This window comes from Hipposideros armiger, unplaced genomic scaffold (genome assembly GCF_001890085.2).
Source record: "Hipposideros armiger isolate ML-2016 unplaced genomic scaffold, ASM189008v1 scaffold_787, whole genome shotgun sequence".
NCBI classification, from domain to species: Eukaryota; Metazoa; Chordata; class Mammalia; order Chiroptera; family Hipposideridae; genus Hipposideros; species Hipposideros armiger.
In genome coordinates this window covers 436,468-459,070 of record NW_017732137.1, presented here as the reverse complement: position 1 = coordinate 459,070, position 22,603 = coordinate 436,468, and positions in this window count along the sequence as shown.

The window sequence follows — 22,603 nt, the reverse complement described above, 5'->3', positions numbered from 1 at the left end:
GGCTGCTCAGCTCGGGCTGGACTCGAACTGCTGTTGCTCAGAGCTCAAACTCTTGAGCGAGCTCTTAACCAACTGAGCCACTCGGCCGGCCCCTACTTTTCCTCTTTTTATTGAAACTCTTCTTGACCTTGAGTCGCTGAATAGTCCCATCATAAAAGCCATGTTCCATGTCCTAGAGATAGCCATTTCAGTGTTTGGAATTTGGACAAATCCCTACATGCATAATGATTACCTACTTTACAAAAGCCACTCACGAGACTCCACAACTATTATTTCTCAGCACTTGACCTTCCCAAGCCCTCCCAGACAACTGCTATATTTCCTCCAAAACAACGTCTATCAAACCACAAGAGCAGTGCTTATTAGGTGAGCAGTTGCTCACACTGCTAATGACTCACCAGTCACGCCTCTTTGGAATAAAGATCACTAAGGCTTTATGTCCTTTCTGTGTAGAATATGAAGAGGACGAAAACCACATTTTTGTAATCAGAGCTATATTTGACCTTATTACATAGCAATAGAAAATAAAACATTCACTGACCATCAAGCCTCAAGAGATGATGTTAAACTATACAGCTTTATGTTTTAGTGGTCATTTTTTTATTGAGACATAATCAACTTAAATGTGATGAAACAGAGACAAGATTATGGGAATAGCAACTATTCCAATCCCTGAGAAGGCCTGGACTCTCATTACTTGTTATTTCATTAGCCTAAAAGGATTTTGAGATTCAGGTCTATGAAATTACTTTTCAACCCCCGTGAAGGTCTTGCTCTCTTTTTCTCCAAACTGTTGTAAAGAAAACACAAATTCAGAGTTAATGCAGACCAGTCATGGTGGGGTGGGTGGGATTGCCCTTACAGTGAGATATGGATCTGAGTTTCAACTGTATCACTTATTAGTTACGTGTTCTGACATGAGTTTTGTTATGTCTCTGAGCCTCAGTTTCCTGTCTGTAAAACAGTGCTGATAATGCTCACCTCTGTTCCTTGTTGAGGGTATTAAATGAGGTAATGAGGCTTGACACAGAGCCAGGCACATGGTGTTTTCAAAATTGAGGTAAAAGGAGGCTAGGCAATTCCTGCTTTCTTCTATGTGTTCTGAGGAAGATGAGGATGGAGAGAGAAAGAAAAGAGGAGAAGTATCACACCACAATGCACTGGTCCTGTAAGATATATAGCTATGTTAACTACCTTCCTAATAGAAACACAAAATAGATTAAAAGACCCATCTTATGCAGCCATCTCACAAAGCAGGTATAGGCCTCCCACCATAACATCAGGAGTCCAAAGAGTTGTATTTAATTTGGACTTGTATTCAGACACATTCAGATGCATAGATGAAATCATTTCTTAAACAAATTACAAGGAATTTAAAGATGTCTCTTTACCCCCCAGTCTCTACTATGAGAGCTAGAGGGTTTCCACATTTATCTCCCTTTCCCATTCACTGTAGACCTGCCATGCCCCACTAGGATGTATTTAGCCTAGATGCTCCTCTTCCATCTGTGTTTGGAGGAAAAGAAAATCATGTATTCATGTGTTGATCTAGTCTTTTGTTTCCTTTCTAATTAGTTTTCTTCACATCATATCACAGAATGATAACTTCAGGCAAGCCTTGAAGAGTAAACCACAGCCAACTAACAAATTCAAAACAAGCTGAAGGTCAGCAGCACACCATTGAGGCCAGTTTTTATTTCTTGGATAATAGAAATATTTGACATGAAAATGAAAAGGAGGGTTAACCAGTTAATGAATCTGGCCCAGCAGCATCTGGAGGGGGTGAGGAGGGCAAGACATTGAATGAGTTCAGAAACCAAGGCGACATTATGGATAAACTGGGTCATTGCGTATATATCCCTGCTTCTCTCCCTAAGATTTGAACTTCCTTTGAAACCTGTCATTTAAGAGTGCAACCCTTTCCAGCTCTGGGAGGTTTGAATGCCTCTAGTGAAATGCCAACATAAATGAAAATGTAATAGCTTTCCACCTGCAGCACCTGTGCAGACAAATTGTACCAGGCTACAGAGAAGTTGAAGGGCATCAGTGTGTTATAGATAGAACAGCTGGTCCAGTCCACGTTCATTTGTTGAATGGCTTCTGTAATCCCAGCTTGAGCTGGAAAGGAATCTCTAGAAAGGTAGTTAACTCAGAGCTTCCATGCAACAAGCACCTGTCACTTAAACAACTTTTTGGAAGTTACCTGTCCTCTCAGCTGTGCAACTAATGAGGAAGGCTGTCACCAAAAAGAGTGACGATGCTAGTCAATACATCCTTTTTGAAGTGACACAGCAAGTCCCTATTGTCACTAGTTCAGGTTGTTAAACAACATCTGACCCAGAACCTGAGTCATTTACCCAATGCTTTCCTTGAATAAATGAACACTGAATTATTCACAATACTTTTTGGTCCTTCTGCCACTGAGAGGTACTTTAGCTACCTATTTATTTTACCTATTGATAATGTTTATTCAAGGTCATCGCATCTGCTCTAAAAAGTCTGTAAATATTCTTATGAAGAAGAAGACTGAAAAAAATTCTATTCAGGAACAGAGTAGTAGAAATCTTATAGCAACCCAACAAACTGCAAAGTACTTTCTTATCACCAGAATTATCCCAGTGAGTTGCAAGCATATATTATGGGGACAGCATATTTTTCAAAAGTTTTCTTTTTTGTATTCATTGGCTGAAACATGCCCTATCTTCTCATGCAATTATTACTTATTAAAGTTCTTTCATTGAACTCTTTCTTGAGATCTGCCTCTTTGTTGATTTATACCCACTAACCATCACTGATCCTAAAACCATCCAAATCCAGGGATTCTCAGTAAAAGAAAATGAGAAGATTGCACATACACAAAACTTATATTCACTCCTGCCCTCCAAAACTAATAAACCACATACCTGAAAAATCAATAAAAATAAAAAGATACCCCTCCAGAGAGTTATGGTCAAGATGCCACTGTGCTTACCTTCTAGGTAAATGCTGTGCTTACCTTCTCTCAGGACCACATCAAAATTACAACTAAAGTACAAAACAACCATCATTGAGAATTGCCTGAAATCTTGCTGAACCGAAGCCTTAAAACTAAGGACACACAGAAGAAGCCACCTCAAGGCTGGTAGGAGGGGCAGACACATGGAATGTGTTGGTCTCACACCCACGTGTGACCATTAAAAATCAGGAAGGATATCTCAGCTGCAGAGGTTCCCCCCAAGCAGCAAGGGATCCCAGCCCCACACCAGATTCCCCAGCCCAGGGTTCCAGTGCTGGGAGAGAAGTCTCCATAATTTCTGCTTGTGAAAACCAGGAAAGATTGTGGCTGAATTAGACGAAAGGTGGCTGTTGTCCAACAAGCTCCTCTTAAAGGGCCCATGCACAGTCTTACTCACCGTCAAAATCACTGGCTCTGAGCTCCAGCACTGGGGCAGCAACTGGAGAGGCAGCAGGGACAGATCGTGGGGAACTAAGTTGTCTGCCTTCAGGACGAAGTTTGGAGGTACAGCTTTTCCCAGACAGAGGAGCTGAGGGGAGCCATTGTTTCTTTGTTGAGCCCTCCCCCTTCCCTGCGTGCAGATACAGGTGGCCGCTATATCTGAGTCTCCATCAAGCTGGTTAACACCGTTCGTTCACCACACCCATTCCTGAGAACATATCCTACCCAACTTTTGGGCACACCCAAGCCACTTCCAGTGGCTTTTTAATACAAACCGCCTGTTTTGATTCATGCAACAGACTTTCCTAGAGTATCTCAAAAGTTCACAGAATGCACATAAGCAGCATCTGGCTTCAGCATGCCCTGTACCTCGGGCTGAGCAGCACTAAGCTTAGCAGTAGCCGCAGCCAGCTTGGCTTACAGGTTGGCCTCTCATGATACCTCCAAGCATCACCACAGGCAGCAGCCATTTGAAGATTGCTTTGTGGCTTCTGCCAGGTGGCCCTGGTAGGGCACAGGCTGCAGCTGAACTTGATCTACAGTGAGTTCCCTTCCAGGTCACTCTGGGGCTGGCACACCCAGTGGCCAGCTTGGAAACAAGCTGGAACATCACCCAGCCACCCCCAAGGAAGACACACCCAAGGGACAGACTGGGCAGGCACCAGAACTCTGCTGAAGCAGATCCTGCTCTGTAGGGTCAGCCCCTGCACCACAACTCCTCCACTGTAGTCACAGCATATCCTCACACCCAGTGAGCCCGAATGTCAACCCCTCAAATTGACATGCAAAAAACAACCAAGGCTCAACTATAAGAGAAGGGCACACAAAGCCCACACAAGATACACACCTGGAATGCACAGCTCAGGTGACCAGAAAGACTGCACCACTGAGCCCCACAGCACACCTACTACATAAGGTCACTCTACTAATACCAGGAAACATAGCAGCCCTACCTAATACATAGAAACAAACACAAGGAGACAGCCAAAATGGGGATACAAAGAAACATGGCCCCCCCCCAAAAAAACCAAAACAAAGCTCCAGAAAAAGATCCAAACAAAATGGAGACAAGTAATCTACCAGATGCAGAGCTCCAAACACTGGTTATAAGGATGCTTAATGATCTCAGAGAGAACTTCAACAAAGAGATAGGAAACAAAAATGGAGATAGAAAACATAAAAAAGAACCAGTCAGGAATAAACAATACAATAACAGAAATGAAGAATACATTAGAGGGAAGCAACAGTAGATTAGATGGAGCAGAGGATGGAATCAGTGGTTTGGAAGATAAGGTAGCATAAAACACCCAATCAGAGCAGCAAAAAGAGAAAAGAATCCACAAAAATGAGGAGAGTTGTTAGGGGGCTATGGGAAAACATCAAGCATACCAACATTCACATCATAGGGGTACAAGAATGTGAAGAGAGCAATGAATTAAAAACCTATTTGAAGAAATAATGACAGAAAACTTCCCTCACCTGGTGAAGGAAATAGAAATACAAGCCCAGGAAGCACAGAGTCTGACACCAAGACACATCATAATTAAGAAGACAAAGGTTAAAGACAAAGAGAGAATCTTAAAAGTTGCAAGAGAAAAACAGTTAGTTACCTATGAGGGAGCTCCCATAAAGTTGTCAGCTCATTTCTCAACAGAAATGTTGCAGGCCAGAAGGTACTGGCTGGAAATATTCAAAGTGATGAGAAGCAAGGACCTACAACCAAGATTATTCTAACTAGCAAAGCTATTATTTAGAATTAAAGCACAGATAGAGAGCTTCCCGGACAACAAAAAGCTAAAGGAGTTCCTCACCACTAAACCAGTATTACAAGGAATCTTAGAGGACCTTCTTTAAGTAGAAAAAATAAAAAAATAAAAAATATGAATAATAAAATGGCAATAACTACATACCTACCAACAACTACTTTCCATGTAAATAGATTAAATGCTCCAATCGAAAGATAAGGGGGATGAATGGATAAGAAAACAAGACCCTTGCATATACTACTTATAAGAGACTCACTTCAAATTGAAAGATACATAGAGACTGAAAGTAAAGGTATGGAAAAAGATATTTCATGAAAATGGAAACAAACAAACAAACAAACAAAAAACAGCTGGGATAGCAATACTTACACCAGACAAAATAGACTTTAAAACAAGGACTATAACATGAGACAAAGGAGGACCTAGCAATCCCACTTCTGGGTATTTATCCAAAGAAACCCAAAACATTACTTCAAAGATACATGCTCATGTATATGTTCATTGCAGCATTATTTACATAGCCAAGATATGAAGGCAAACTGCGTTTCCCTGAATGAATGAATGGATAAAGAAGAGGTGGTACATATTTACAATAGAATATTACTCAGCCTTTAGAAATAATGAAACTTTGCCTTCTGCGATATCATGGATGGACCTAGAGGGTATTGTGCTGAGTGTAATAAGTCACAGCAAAAGACAAATGTCATATGGTTTCACTTATAAGTGGAATCTAAAGAACAAAATAAACAAACAAAACAGAAAAAAACTCATAGATACAGAGAACATTTTGATGGTTGCCAGAAAGGAGGGTGTTTGGGGTAGGTGAAAGAGGGGAAGGGATTAAGAAGCACAAATTGGTTGTTACACAGTAGTCATGGGGATGTAGGGTATAGCATAAGGAATATAGTCAATAATATTGTAATAACCAGGTATGGTGTCAGATGGGTACTAGATCTATCAGGGTGATAGATGGGAGGGGGCTGGAGCAGGATGAAAAAGGTGAGGGATTAAGAAATACAAATTGGGGCCGGCCGAGTGGCACATTGGTTAAGAACTGGCTTGGGACGCCAGAGGGCCCCGGTTCAGATCCCACATATGAGGGCCAGTGACATTGCCCTCCACAGCTAAGATGCTGAACAACAGCTCAACCTGGAGCTGGGCTGCTGTGGGTCGCCAGCAACGGCGCAGGCTGCAGCCCCTGCTGCAGTGGGTTGCCATGGGCTACCGTGTGTAGCCGGCAGCCAGCGTGAGTGGCCAGCAGCCGCCGTGAGCGGCCGTCCAGAGGCTGGCGACTGATCTGCCTCTCCAGGGAAGAGCGCAATGATGGTGCCAGCTTGGGCCATTGAAGCAACATCCTCCACAACTAGACTGAAGAACAAAAAGAAAACGACAGCAACTTGTCTGTTCCCCTTCCCCCTATTCCCCAGCTCTGTTCCCCTCCCCCAATTCCCCAATAAAAATCTTAAAAAAAAAAAAGATTAGCATGATGTGTTAGCTCAAGTCCATTAACTGCTTGAGATCACAAGAAATTAATACATAAGGCACAGTTGCTTATCTCTAGGATTTGGTACTACTGGGACTGATTTCTGTCTGTCAGAAATAATCAGTAATTATGAAGACAATACAAAAATCAAAGAAAAGAAAAAAAAGAAATACAAATTGGTAGTTACAAAATAATCATGGGGATGTAAAGTATAGGGAATATAATCAATAATATGGTATAACTACATATAGTGCCAGGTGGATACTAGTCAGGGGAATTATTTTGTAAATTATATAAATGTCTAACTGCTGTGTTGTACACTTGAAACTAATATAAGATAATATTGAATGTCACCTCTAATTGAAAATTTTTAAAAGGGGTAACAACGTGAAGAATTACAGGCTCAAAGTTCCAAGTATAAAACAAATAAGCCTTGTGCTCACTTCAGCAGCATATATACAATTGGGTTGTCAGAAAAGTCATGACGCATTTTTTGCAACAAAAAACATGGAAAAAAATATGTCATGGCTTTTCTGACAACCCAATAAATTGGAATGATACAGATAAGATTAGCATGGCCTCTGTGCAAGGATGATACACAAATTCATGAAGTGTTCCATATTTTGGGGCAAATTACCAAAATTGACAAGAAAAGCAGTGGAAAATCTGAATTGTACTATAACTATAAAAAATGCAATTCTTAATAAAAAATTTTCACACACACATAAAAAGCAAATAAGTCTTGGGGTGTAATATACAGCATAGGGAATATCATCAATAATATTGTGATAGAGGGGTACAGTGTCACATGGTTGCTGGATTTATCATGGTGACCACTTCTTTAGCATAGGGAATATAATCAATATGGTAATAACTATGTATAGTGCCAGGTGGTTACTGTTGAGTAACTATGATGTACACCTGAAACTAATATAATATTGTATGTCAGTTATATTTTAATAAAAAATCTTTAGAACTATTTTTAAAAGAGACCCCTCCATGCTACATGCCCACCTGATCTCACATTGTCCTACTTTTACTTTTGGCTTTGTCTTCTATTTCTAGATCCTTTCTCATCCTTTGGGAAAACCTGAAATTATCTTCTGAATGAGCAAACTAAATGGTTTTAGTAAATACTCACCCCTATGTCTTCCTCCACTACACAAACATTGCATTTGCAAGGTAAGCACCTTGTCTGTGCTCCCCCTGACTCCCTGTGATAAAGGGAGGGAAAAATTCAAAATGTCCCATGAGAATGAGATTGGATGCAAAAAACCATCCAAACCTCCAGTCTAGAGTAGACAATTCTGAATTTTAGTCTTAGAGAAAAAAGGATTCCTGTAAATTGTGGACATTTGAAATGATAATCTATTAGAAATGTACTTGCGCATCAGTTTGGAGAAAGACAAATGACATTTGTTTCCTGCAGGCATTGAATCAGTTAAGGTTTGGTATTCGGCACAATATGATGGCTCCAAACCTATTAGAAAAATTATTATGGATGACCTCACAGCCTAAGACAGTGGCCTACGATTCCTACCCATTACTAGTTCTGTCCTCATAGCCTAATGATTACTCCTGCACACAGATTTACACTTTAATTTATTTATCATTACCAAGCCATCAGACATTGGAGCAAAGTCAAAATAATAGGAAATTATATCCCACTATTATTTTTGAGCAAATATTAGTTCTCACTTGAATGAAATGAATTTTATTTTACACCAAATTAAATAATACAGCTGTAGTGCTACACTCTACTAACTGGAAGTTGAATTCATTAGATTCCTGAACTTTAACACAGAAAACCTGAGCTCTACTTTCCAGGTCTGCCGGCGAGTTACCATGTAATCATGCCTAAATCAGCCAAAATCCCTTTAACTTGTCTTTTTTTTTTAATTTGTGTGGTTTTTATTCATTTGTAAAATGGTGATAATCCAAGTTCTCCAAATTAGGGATGTCATTTCAGGATTTATTTTTAAGTTATGTTCCTAGAAGCTCTAAAATCCTGCATAGTTATTTCAGGTGTTTCATACAAATAATTTGGTCCAGATTTTTTCCTTTTAATGTATGTTTTAACACTATGAAAATATCCTAGAAATCACTAACTCACATGTGTTATACATCATATTTTAACACATTTAGGTGAACCCTGTCCCAAGCTATTATCTAGTTCAGGGGTCAGCAAACTTTTGAGACAGAAGAGCCAATCCTGTCCCTCACAACAATTTTAAAATTATTTGAGAGCTATAAAACAAATGAAATCACCATTATGTGAATAATATCCTTTAAAATTTTTATAAATAAAACTATGATAGTTTTATTTTCATTCTCAATTTTACTTCAGAGCCACATGTACGTAGCCAAAGAGCCGCATGTGGCTCGCGAGCTGCAGTTTGCCGACCCCAGGTCAAGTTACCTCATTCTTGTCTGCAAACCTCAGTGTAAAGCTCCTTCTTCCAAATCTGTGCATATAAATGATCTTTCTTTCAATATATTATTAATTATTAAGCATGTAAGTTAGCCCTGGTCTTTTATTTTTTTTAAGGCCAGTATCTGGCTTCTTCTCATTTCTAAAGATGTGTAATCAAGTCCCCACATGTGTGAAAGGTTTTGTCAAGGCCTACGTGCAGTCCATACTGGGTATCTGCACCACGTGGTCTAATATAGAACCTGTGGGCAATGTAGTAAGATGGTGCAGGTGGTGTAGTAAGAAATTAGTAGAGCCAGGTTACAAGGGCTGGTTGGTTAATAGCAGATTTTGCTATCATGTTGGGGATTCATACTGAATTTTCAGGGTGACAAATTTGGATTATAAAGTGTTAGATGAGACCCCACTCTGGGTTTCATGCAACTAGCTAGGATATCACACAGGTACAACTGAGGAGAATGGAGAATCCATGATCTTTGAACATCTCCTAGCCTGATATCTCTTGGTATAATTTGCTAAGTACATATCCTTTAAGCTTATCACAGTAAACTGTACATTCTATGAGACTTATATGATAAGAGAACTCATTTTTTTTCTTACCAAAATCCCAGTTCTACAATAAAGTGCCCCTCCCATTTATATACTATGTAGGATTCAGATTCATCTGCCTGGAACATAGTCTTATCACATAACAGTCAATCATTCAATAACAAATTACTTTCCAATAGAGATGTCTTAATATTATTGAATTATAAATCTTTTAGTACTTATTAGAAGTTTTCTGTGCTTGCCATATTTTGATGTTTATGATTTTAAAAAATACACACAGTGCTAAAATATTTGTTGGTGATTCCATTTTGAAATGGAATTTCCTACTATACCTCCCTTGGGTTTCTGGATAAAGAATAATTGTAGAGTGTCCTGAGAGCATACAGCAGTCTTTTACAATTTCAACTATCTTTTGTTGAATCAGAATTTTCATAATGTATTTCATATTTTGGAGTTCTACAGAATATTCTCTTTAAAAAAAGGAATCAATTGCTGACCAAAAAAAGTTTGAAAATTTATATTTTGAAGATACAACCACTGAAACTATTTGCAAACCATCCTGGTAGGTAGAGCCAAAACATCGAATGTGTAGTCCAAGCTGTGAGTAGGCATCACCAGTAAGAGAGGGAGACGTCTTATCTCATGCCAACCAGACACACAGATGGAACAGCTCTCCAAAATCAAATAAGTGATTAATGCATGAAACTAGAAAAGTAAAGCTCAGGAGACACAAAATTTGGGCTTCATCTACATCAGAAAAAGTTCATGATGATAATATCATATTATCAACATTATAAATTTTAGGTGTTTGTAGCCTGGCTTTTATATTTGTAATAAAGAATTAAAGCACTTTCAAATGTTGAGCTGTGATTATACATGGATTCCAGCTATGCTCTTAACCTTCCTGTCCCATTTAATTCCTTCCTTTTGCCTCTATTCATTTGCTTCCTAGAAATGGGCTCCAAATTCAAAATCAAGCTACTTCTGTAAATTATGCAGTTTGACTTCCCAGTTAAAGTTGTCTTTAAGAATATTGATAAAGTACCTTAAGAAAGAGCTTATACTTTGTTTCCTTTTAATCTTTTATTTTTCAAATTCGAGAACAATGTGACAATAGTGGAGAATAGCACTTTTTATTACTCATTTTTAGTAACTATTCAAGAAATAAAAGAGAATGAATGACCACCCGTTCACTTCCCATATTCATTCTTTTAAACTTCGTCAGGAGCTATCAACTTAATCTAGTATTCCTAAGACATCAATCACTATTATATGCAGACAACTGAATTCAGCAGGACTCGATCATTGCAAATGACACTGTAGTTATTCCTAAATCATTAACTGTTTTATCTTATTTTTCCCTTAGCATTTCACATAACCGATACCTACCCTTAGATGCTTACAGTGGATGTGTTTAATATAAAACCAGTAGTACCCTTGTGCTTTTTGTATTACTTCTACATTGTATAATTATTTAAACAATACCGTAACCAAACAACGTGTGTAGGGAAGTATGACTGAACCATAAAGAAAAATTTACCTTTTCTATTATTTAATATCTTTTCATAGAAAGCAACTTGACATTTTTTCTCAAGAAAATGACTTCATATGGGTTCTCCCAGAATCATACTTAGTAATAAACATTCCAGTTTAAATACTTAATTTGAGAAATGGAAGAAATCCCAGTAGCAAAGTAAGAGAGGGAGAAAGCAGCACTGAAGGGTGTGCTATTAGCTGGGGAATATTGTGGACAACTGGAACTAATCCATAGAGAAACTGGGCACACAATTATTCTACCTGAAGGGCAAGGGGGCTGGGCACTTATGTACCCACTCCCATCATTCATTGGTTAAGGGCTGCTCTGGGGAAGCCATTAATTCCTCTCACTTCCTCCCTGCTGTCTGTGCAGGCAGAGAAGACTTCTACAACTTCAGAAGAAAATCTTGTGCTGGAAAATGGTGGATACCCACAGTTGGAAGCCTGCCCTCTGCACAAAATGGTAGGTTCTCAGAGATCCGGGAAAGGCACTGAATGAATTGCCAAGAGAAGACATGTGGCAAAAGCAAAGTCAGAGGGTTTCACAAAAGACCTTAGCATGATTATAGATAATAAGAAATTTCTCTCAACAAAAGCCTGAGATGCACTATTCTCTTATCATTTGAAAATGCTTACTGGTTACCATTTACTAAACAGTTCCTGTTTGCCAGTACTACACCAAATGCCCAATGTCCATGATCTCATTTGACATTCACAACAATCCTATTATTATCATCACCAATTTGCAGATGAGGAAGTTGGACTTAAGTCACCAACCCAGGTCTCTAGGTTGCCAAAGTCTTTCTGCCTCCTAGTACTTTCAAAGGCCTCTAAATTGACAAATATATTTCCTTGAGCATAGATATGTAATCAGCTCTGGAAATCCTATCTAAACAACATCACAGTCCACCACTTTCCAAGAAAGACCTGTGTCTTCATATCTTTCAAATGCCAACCTGTGTACCCAAAATGGAGAGACTCCCCACTCCGGTGGCTCTGCCATTCCTGCAGTGGGGATGTTACAAAGAGATCTTACTCCACACTTTGCACCTGTCCCTTTGTGGTTAGCACTTTCAAAGAGCTGCATGCTCCAGAAATTACAAAACCACCTCTGCTCTGTTTCCTTTCCCATCTGATTTCCATTTGCATTGCCTGGACCTGGATGGGGAAGTTTCCTTTTGCAGCCTGACTTTTCTTAACACCTCTTCACATTCTCCATTTCACCAAGTGACAATTTCACTCTAAGATCTCCAGTTAGAACTTTAAAATAGATTTTCAAAGAATATCTGAGTGTTAGAACTTCACATATAACCATTTTCTATAATAAACTTAAATTTGAATTCATTTTAAATAGTATTTTGGGCAAAACAATATTACACACTCACTTGTATTAGTCCCTTTTTATTCCTGATTCCCCAAATCATTCTTAAAATCTTCAAACTTTAAGTCCTCTAATGTTATCATTGTGCATTTTCAATGATATGTATCAAAGGAAAGAACTCTCATGAGGGGAAAGTCTACATTATTTTACCAACTTGATTTCTAGACAAAAGCTTTGAAGTGGTCAACAGAGGGAAGAACACGAGGCCAAATAAGCCATAAACTAGGAAGACAGTCCAATAATTAGCAATGAAGTTCAAATACTAGTACAACAAATTCCATGGGGTATACTGATGTTCTGTTGTAGTGACATTTCATAGTAATTGGTAGTTTGCTAAAAATTGCATTTCCAAGATCAAATGGGATCGTGAAACACACTCAGAAATAGAAAACAAGAGGACTCTACAAACAGTAGCTGTTTGGAACTTGTAAATGGTACCAAGTGACTAATACAAGAAGATAAGGGGGATTATCACTGCTGGGGAATTTCCTTACTTTCAAATCACAAGGTGTTGGGAGGGGAAGGGGGAGAGTGTCTGCCATGATTACGCACTTCGATTGTAACACATAATTGTTCATATAAAGATAGATGTAGGCACAGATACACATATTGAGAAAAACCTCTCATAGCATCTGTGCCTGAAAGACCTTGGGGTCTTCTATCAGCATGACTAGAGGCTACCTTCACATCCTGGAACTGCTTCCACACCAGTATTTTACCTTCCTCAAAAGTAAAGCTAAAGAGGCTTCCATGAGTGGCTCCCTTCCCTAAGCCAGGCTTAAGTTTTCTTCTTTTAAAATAAACAATAGAGTAAGTATTTTAGGATACTAAGTGACTTAGACCAGTCTATACAGAAACATGCATTGAAATTAATTAATATAGACAAACTGAATCCAACTTTCTGATTTTAAGATTACTTCTTAAATGTCTGAGCAGATGTGGATCTCATACACATACCCATACACTTTGGTGGAAGGGATGATCTTGGATATATAAGGTATTCAGAAACAAGTTTTAAGGAGAGAGAGATGTTCTATTGTTTTCTAACTTCCTTTGAAGCAAAAATGGTTTCCTACAGCAAGATCCTATCATAACTCTATTGCGTCATTCGAAGCAAGCCTAAAAGGCATGGCCTTTTTTTTCTAGAGAACAGCACTGCATTTTGAGCTGGCACAAGTTTGGACCAGAGAGATTTCTTTGAAGAAATTTACAAGAAATACACGTTCCCTATCTCTTACAGCTTGTGGCATACATCTCCTCAGGTGGTGCAACTCATTCAGTCATCACAGTTTTTAATTTAATGGTTTTCTCACGAGAAAGAAAGAAGCTATTGTTTGTACAGGAGGTGTCCATGAAAGGAATTTGACCAGAGTTCTCTAAAATGCCCTTTCATTCTCATAAGACTGGGTATCAGGAAGAGGAGAAGGTAAAGAGGAACAGAAGCTACAAAGCTGTGATTTTGAAAGGCTTTTAGCTGTTATATGCTTCTAGCACCCTGCCCTACAATGACTCAAATTCAATTTTTTCCCATCAGCTGTTATTTCCATTCAGGCGTTACATGCGCTACACTCCTTTTCTATAGCAATGGCCCTTCAAAGGGTGCTGAGGCAATTTAAAATAATACAAAGAAAGATCTGCCTTGCAGAATCTTAGGAGATTTCACTGCTTTCATGTTGCTCTTAATGGAACTAAGCCATGGCATCCTCTGGTCTACTCTCACATAAAAAAAGAGAAGAAAAAAAACAACAACAAAATCTCACTTCCCTACTTGATTCCAGTGACCTACATAGTCTTGCATCACTGATCTACACACAGAAGATTTTAAGACTGCTGCCCATGTTGATACGCAGTTAAATCCATGTGACTTTTCTAAAACACACATCTGATGCAGTCCTCCTATTGATGCCTTCAGTGAATCCCCACTAGCCACAGAACGGTTTCAACTTGTTAATGCGGCCTACAGAACCCTGCCTCTCTTTCCAGCCACATCTCCTGTCACTCTCCTCCCTTGGATTCAGGCCCTGTATATTAAAGAACATACAATATGCCCATCTTAAGGATTGTGTGCAGACTCATCCATTTGCCTGAAATTTTCTCCTTCCCTCCATGTTTACCTAGGAAGGACCTGGAAGTTTTCTACTCACCCTGCAGATCTCCAATATCACTTTCTTTAAAAAGTCCCCATGGGTCTCCCATTCCCTACTGGGTTTAATTAACTGACCTTCCTGCTCGTACCCACAGAGACCCTATTTTCTCTATCAAATGACTTATTTGCTATCTCATAATTACCTGCTTATAAATTAGGCTCTCTGACTGAACTATAAACTCCTTAAAGGGTGAGAATTTGTTTTCTTCACTATTATATCTTAAAATCTAACATAGTACCTGACACATGATAACAACTCAATAAATACCTATTGGATGGATGGATGAGCGAGAAGCAGACCAGTTGTATGAGGTCAAACACTGTTCTATCCCTCACTCTCTTACCTGCAACCCAAATCACAACCCAGTACTTCTGGTGGTGCTCTCTGGTCCTGTAAAATTTGTAAAATTCCAACAACATCCTTCCCATCCCAGACACCCCCACTTCTGATAATTTGCTCTCTTTTACTCTAGTAATACCAGTGTTACCTAAATATGACCAGTCTTGTCCTACCATATATGAAATCCTCTGAGCCAGGTGCAGCAGCTTCCTTTCATGATGCTATGACAGGCCACAAAACAGATGCAAATCCCTTTGCCCACATCAGGGAGCAGCACCAATTCTTTGGGGCCTGGGAAATGCCATTATCAGAAATTCATTTCCATAGTTTCAGCCCTGCTCTCTCTCTTAAAGGTCCAAGAGCACATCAGAGAATTTTCTGGACCTCCATAGTTGCAAACAAGCTCCACCTTTGAAACACAGTCTGGATATAACCAAATATAAAAGCCAGCATAGTAGATGAAGCCAAGGTCTCCTCCATGATTTCCCTTCTGGGAACTAAGTGCAGTTCATTGTTGTCTCCACAGCCATAAATGATGAAACTTAGGCCTTTACTGGGCCCCCAGAAACATCCAAGCTTGGATCTATCTTTCTAAGACCAGGTCTTTGTTCTCTGAACCACTAGAGACTGATCACACATCCATCAGTATAACAAGAATATTTCTGTCTCTCTGAGGACCTGGAATCTTTCACATTGTTCCTGTTAAATATTCCAGGACTGCAAAACTTTACCCATAAAGGGAAAAAGCTATGTTAATCCCAAGTTTATCCCTTTCATCCCAAACCTCCTCTTCTCTTGTTAGTCACATGCAGCTAATTCCAGGAAGATTCCGTTTTGAATTGGAAACATGGTTGTGAAGATGAGACTGACTTTGGGGCTCCCTCTTGGATATGGGCTTCCAGACTTCCTAAGAGGCAATGAAGAGCAAGGTTCATCCCACCCCAGGGAAGTTCAAGGAATATCTGCAGTCAAGAATTGCCCATGCCTTCTGAGCTACTTCCATAAAAGATTTCATACTCCACCTAGATCTCCTCAAGCAACTAGGGACTGTCCAAGAGCCATGTGTACCATTTCTTACCTGCCTCCCCATGGCTTGTCAGTAGGGTTGCTACATTTAGTCAATAACAATAAAAATACAGGATACCCAGTTAAATTTGAATTTCACATGAATTTTTAAAAATTATTTTTAATATAAATATTTGCAATATTTGGGGCATACTTATATTAAATATGTATTCATTGTTTTTCTGACATTCAAATTTAATTAAACCTTTGACATTTTATTTGTCAACCTGACTCCTCAGGTTCTTGGTGGAGGCTCATAAGGATCCCAGGGATGCACCAGATAATCCTTGACTTTTATTTATACACCCTGAACAACAAGCGTGAACTCTCCATTCCAATTAATTGGCTAGAATGAAGTGTATTCATAATTTTAGGCTTCTTTCTACTTGTCATTGTCACCATCTTCTTATTTTAAATAATTTTTTTCCAACCTTAATCGCTCATCAAAAGTATTGACAGTTCATTAGACAAAGGAAAAACAACATGAATCTGAAAAATGAAGAGAACCGCCTGGTGTTTAGTTAAAAAAAAAAGAAAAAAAGTATTAGGAAGATTGAAAAAGCCAAACTCAATAAGCAAATGTCTCCAAGGATATTTTCATAGCTTGATATCCTCCCACACTCTGAAAATATTATTGCATCAAGAATGTAGAATTGCTTCTTTATGATGTTATCACACTAGGGATGCTTCTGTACTAAGAAGTGAGCAGAGTATCTGCTCCAGGGACCTTGGCAGTTGGTAGAGCTCTTCCAAAGGCCTAAGACAGAAAGAGCAAGTTTTTCTGTGGGTCCCACCTTGGTCCCAGTAATACTATTCTCCTAGTACTTGTCAAGTTTAAGTACTTTCTACATATTTTCATTTTTTCTGTTACCATTTAGACTATATCCTAGACTTTACGTTACATAAATTGCATTCAAGATGCTGTTTTTAAAAGTTGGTAGGAAATCTTGAATCATATAGTCCCTGGGCTTACCTACAACCAGCTGTAAGCGTTTTTAAAAACAGCAGTTCAGTTAGCCCAGGTAACAACCCCATGCTTGTTTTAGAGAAGTAAACATGTAACATGATATTGAAAGGCTTTAGTGGCAAAATCATCAAGTCTTCCAGATGAAAGCTACAGAGCAAAGTGATTAAAGGCATGCATTTTGACTTCCTCCAATGCCTCGTGCAAATTGCTTGGTCTCTGTGTATTTATCTGTACTTAACTACACTTATCTGTCACATGGGGTTTATAATTGTACCTATTCCATGTGTATGCTGTGAAAATTATATATTATATATTATATATTATATATGACATGTGACACGTGACATGTGATACGTGATACATGATATATGATATATGATATATTATATATTATAGATAAAGCTATCAGAAGAGTACCTGACACAGAGTAAGCACTCAGCAGGTATTTACTCTTAAGTTATTGGAAATATTTCTCCATGAAAAGGACTGCTCTATGAGTGGATGGCTCAGTGGGAGAAAGTGAATCATAGAATCACAGCATGTTAGAGGTAGTCTAGTTCACACTCTGTGAAAAAAAGTGTATGTGTGCATAGAAAAATGTCTGAAAGTTTACATATCAAACGGTTAAACATTGGGCCAGCTGAGTGGCTCAGTTGGTGAAGAGCTCGCTCAAGAGTTTGAGTTCTGAGCAACAGCGGTTCGAGTCCAGCCCGAGCTGAGCAGCCACTGAGCTGCCAACAGGTGGCAGGATGGCTCAGATTAAAAAAAAAAGGTTAACCACGTTAACAGAGGATTGGAATAAATTGGGGAGGGAGTAAAGAAAATGTTAAGTTTTACTCAATTTCTATATCATTTATGTTTTACACTGAGGCTTCTAATACACTGTATGTTTTATTAAATATGGCAAGATAAATGTGTTAAAGTTTTTCTGATATGTCTGTACTGTTATTTTGGAATTGCTGGCATTTGTTGCTATCTTTGGATCTATATCCATTGAGTCAGAGGCCGTTCTGGAGGGAAGAGAGGATAGAACAGAAATGAAGTGACAGAAAAGGAGTTTGTGGAGTGGGAACAACTGACAATGACCATATTTGGGGGGAAAGACATGATGAAGAAGAATGAGGCAAAGGTCCTACCCTTGTTATGAAAAGGATTCCTTCGGCTGAGGATGGAGGGAGGTTGGAGGTGGCTGGACAAGGGAATCTACTGCATACACACAGGTGCAGAGCAAGCACCCGGAGGCCACTCCGCTTTGTCTCTGTGTGAGCATGTGTCTGCAGCAGCCAACACTTCACCCATGGGAGGAGAGGGCATCCAACTTACTGTGTCCACTACGCCAGGACATTCATAAACCTGAGATGTGGTGGCCCAGACACCTAGAGGGGTGATGGTTGTGGGGTTGGGGAGCCCCTGCACCTGCACTGGGTGGGAACAAACAGAACCAGCTCAGAACTCCCTTAAGCCAGAGGATTTCTGCACATAGAACAATCTGGATAGGTGTGCTTTCTTTGGGTCAGATGCACTTCACTGATCTTGGAATTTCTTAGTACTTAGACTACAGTGTACAGTAACCTCAGAGGTGAATAAATTCTTCATCCATGCTTGTTTACCCAGGCTAGTGTGATCTTGTCCCAGCGAACCCAGGGCTGCAGAACAAAGTTACCAGAAGGTTCCAGGAGTTGTACCCACATTTCCTTAGACCAGGTAGAGCTCATCCTATATGATAATGGTATCTGCCTCATACAGTCATTCTGAAGACTAATTTACTAGTCTATTCAAATGCTTAGAAGAGTACCTGGCTTATAAAGCTTTCTCAGTGATTGTTAGCTAATTTTATTATCATATTTCTTCTCCTTATTAGAGGAGGTTAAAGATTACATTCTCATGACCCCCTGAGAAAAGGCAAACTAGTTTCTCTATTGATAATGATTCTGACTTTAGGTGTAATAAGCCATTCAAATTTACTGTTAAAAAGCAGGAGGCTTTAAAGTCTTGAGGGAAAAAGTGGAGTACCTCAAAGAGAAAAGAGCTTGGCCAGAGACCAGGAAAAATATTCCCCAGTAATGACGAGAAGAGAGAGCTCCAGGGGCCCAGAAAAGCAGAGTGCTCAGGTCGGATTCTTGGCAGCGCTGTGGGTAGGCCAGGAAATCGCAAAGTGAACTGTGGACTGAGGAACCTACGAAGGGAGCCCCAGGCCTCTGCACTTGAAGGTTGTTCCAAAACACATGGCAGAAACCGCTAGTCTGTCAGGTCCGATGCAATTGTTGCAGACAGGGCAATGGCACCTCCACTGAGCTTGTCTGGAGAAGTAAGTAGAACTCATAATACCCTTTCAGCTTTATCCCAACCTCCAACATACCACACCCTTGAACACACACACATGCTTTGGTCTGGATTAAAAACTGGGAAAAGGTACAGTGCATAGCAGATTTTCCTTATAGCTTGTGAAATAGAACCATTCCCTAAGGTGCTTATGGAATTCCTTACAATTTTTGTTTTGAGGATTTTGGGTGGGGAGGGATTTTCTATTTAAGTGGATGTTTCAGACACATTTACCCTTCAACTTTTACCTAACTCATCTTAATTGGATGGGACTGCAAAGCAGTTTAGACAGTTTAGACAATTTGCTGAGAGATATTCTTGCTTGGTATGAGCTTTGCTCTTAGAAGGGCTTGAAACTCCACTGCAGGTCTCCATGGGCCAGCCTTTGTGGGTTGCCAGACAGGGAGGCTTCTATAATTGCAAGAGCACATGTGAGGTTATCCCTTTTCAACAAACATCCTTTACATTGTGAGGAATAATCTTTAAATGTTTGTGAGGAAATTAGGGAAGGAGATTAAAAGTTTACTGAAATAGGAAAAAATGGCGGGGGTCAGAATGGTAAAGAGACAAGGAAAGGACTTTAAAAGATAGACAGGATTTGCCAAAGAAGAGAAAGAAAAAGAAAATATTCCTCCATACTGTTTTCTATAGTGGCTGTACAAAGTTACATTTACATTCCCACCAGCAGTCTATGATGGTTCCTTTTTCTCCACAGCCTCTCCAACACGTTATTATTTGTCTTGTTGATAGTAGCCATTTTAACGGGTACGAGGTGGTATTTCATTGTGGTTTTGATTTGTAGTTCCCGAACAGCTAGTGAAGTTGAGCACCTTTTCATATGTCTATGGCCATTTTTCTTCTTATAAAGGTTCCTCAAAGAGTTAAAAATAGAATTACCATACAACTCAGCAATCCCTCTTCTGGGTATCTACCCCCCAAAATTTGAAAACATTTATTCATAAAGATATATGTACCCCTATGTTCATTGTACATTATTCAAAGTGGCCAAGATATGGAAAAAACTGAAGTGTCCTTTGATAGATGACTGGATAAAGATGTGGTACATACATACAAATTGAATATTACTCAGACATAAGAAAAGATGAAATACTGCCATTTGCGACAACATAGATGGATCTTGAGATTATCATGCTAAGTGAAACAAATCAGACGAAAAAAAACAAAAACTATATGATTTCACTCATATGTAGGATATAAAACTGAAAGCAACAAATGGACAAGACAAACACAAATAAAAACTCATAGACACAAGCAAGAGTTTAGTGGTTACCAGAGGGTAATGGGGGAGGGAGGTGGTAGAAGAGGGTTAAGGGGTCAAATACAGAGGGTGCCAAAAAAATGCATACACATTTTAAGAAAGGAAAAAACTATTAGAATTGTAATACTCAATATATACTGATAACAAAAAAAAATAAATACAAGTCACATTTGAACTTCTGCAATTACAAGAGGTGCTCAAAGTGGTTACCATCAGCATCCAGACACTTCTTATTACAGTGAACTACTGCTTGAGCAACATTAACCAAAGTGTCTGCTTGTATACATTTTTTGGCACCCCCAGTATATGGTGATGGAAGATTTGACTTTGGGTGGTAAACACATAATGCAATATATAGATGATGTATTACAGAATGTATACTTGAAATCTATATAATTTTTTAACCAATGTCACCCCAATAAATTTCATTAACAAATAGCACACCAATAAATTTAATAAAATTTTAAAAATAGAAAATTGAGTAAAAAAAAAAAGAGAATATTCAAAATAGCTTGTTAACCTGAAGCTACAAAATTAAAAGGATTACTGATGTGTGAAGACTATGGCATAAAGTAGATAAAATTTATCAGATGTTGCTGAGAATATGGGGAGAAGCATGATTATCAAATTATAAATTTACTGCAATGGCATATTAGGGGGATATTGAGAAGTAGCAGTAAATACTCATTAGATGACAGTGGCAGGTGGCAAATTGTTTCAGGGGAAGGTCAGTCTTATAAAGTGTATATCAGAGGTTGACAAGTGTGAGCAAGCAATAAGATAATGGGGGTACATTTTTCCTTCATTGAGTGAACCCAGCCCCATAGCTAGCCTTGAAAACAAGCAGGACTTTAGGAAATACTTGTGGCACTGGAGCTAGATTTCATTCAAGACTTGGGGAAACACCCTTAACTCAGATCTTCTCTTCAAATACCATCTTTCCTTCTTGAGCTTAGTTTGGCCACCTCCCTCTCCCTCAAGCTGTGAACTAATACTGCATAGCAAGATGAGTCATTATTGTCTCTCATTCCCTAGCTATTCTGTGTCACATCAGCGGGGTACCAAAGGCAGTAACCAAACCATGGAAAACAAGAGTGTATGAATGAGAAGAGTGAATGAACAAGAAGCAGCTTCCTGTGACTGTGGCCCAAGTCAGCTGTGTACTTGGCAACACCTTAATTACAAACATCCTTTAGGGAGACGTTCTCAGAAGACAGGGCCTGGCTATCTGAATTTTCTGCACCCTCACAGTCCACAGTCCACTTGGTGACTTCAATAACAGCTTCAGCCCCCAACATCTCTCCCCGTGTCTACTCATAGTTTATAGATTCTCTTTTCCTCCATATTTCTCTTGGGGTGGCCAGGGAGAAAGGTGGGGAGACTCAGGGCAGCCCATACTCCCCTGGGGTCCCAATAAGACACTCAGCATTAACGTCCTACCTTCTGAGAAGCTCATTCGATCTTCCCATTTGGGGGACTTTTTGTTTCATCTGTGTCTCACATTGCTGGCTGGAGGGGGCCTGTTGGAAGGGGGCTAAAGGCAACCAGTGATCCTCCACACAGCCCAGTCCTTTCTGACTGTCAAAAGGAGTCTTCAGGGGTGTTCTACAGAGGACTGTTTGTTGTAGAGAAGGGATGGAAACAATTCAATCGTCTAATAATGCTATCGATAGATGGAAAATAAATGGTGCTATATGCATATGATGGAATCACATCAAAAAGTTAAAAATAAAAGATCTAGGCCTACATAAATTGACATGGATAAATCTTGAAAACATAATATTGACTGAAAAAAAATAAGATGCAAGATGTTAGATTATAACAGTCATGTAAACATTTAAATCAATTCTACATAATACACACAGACACACACACGCACAGACACACACACACACACACACA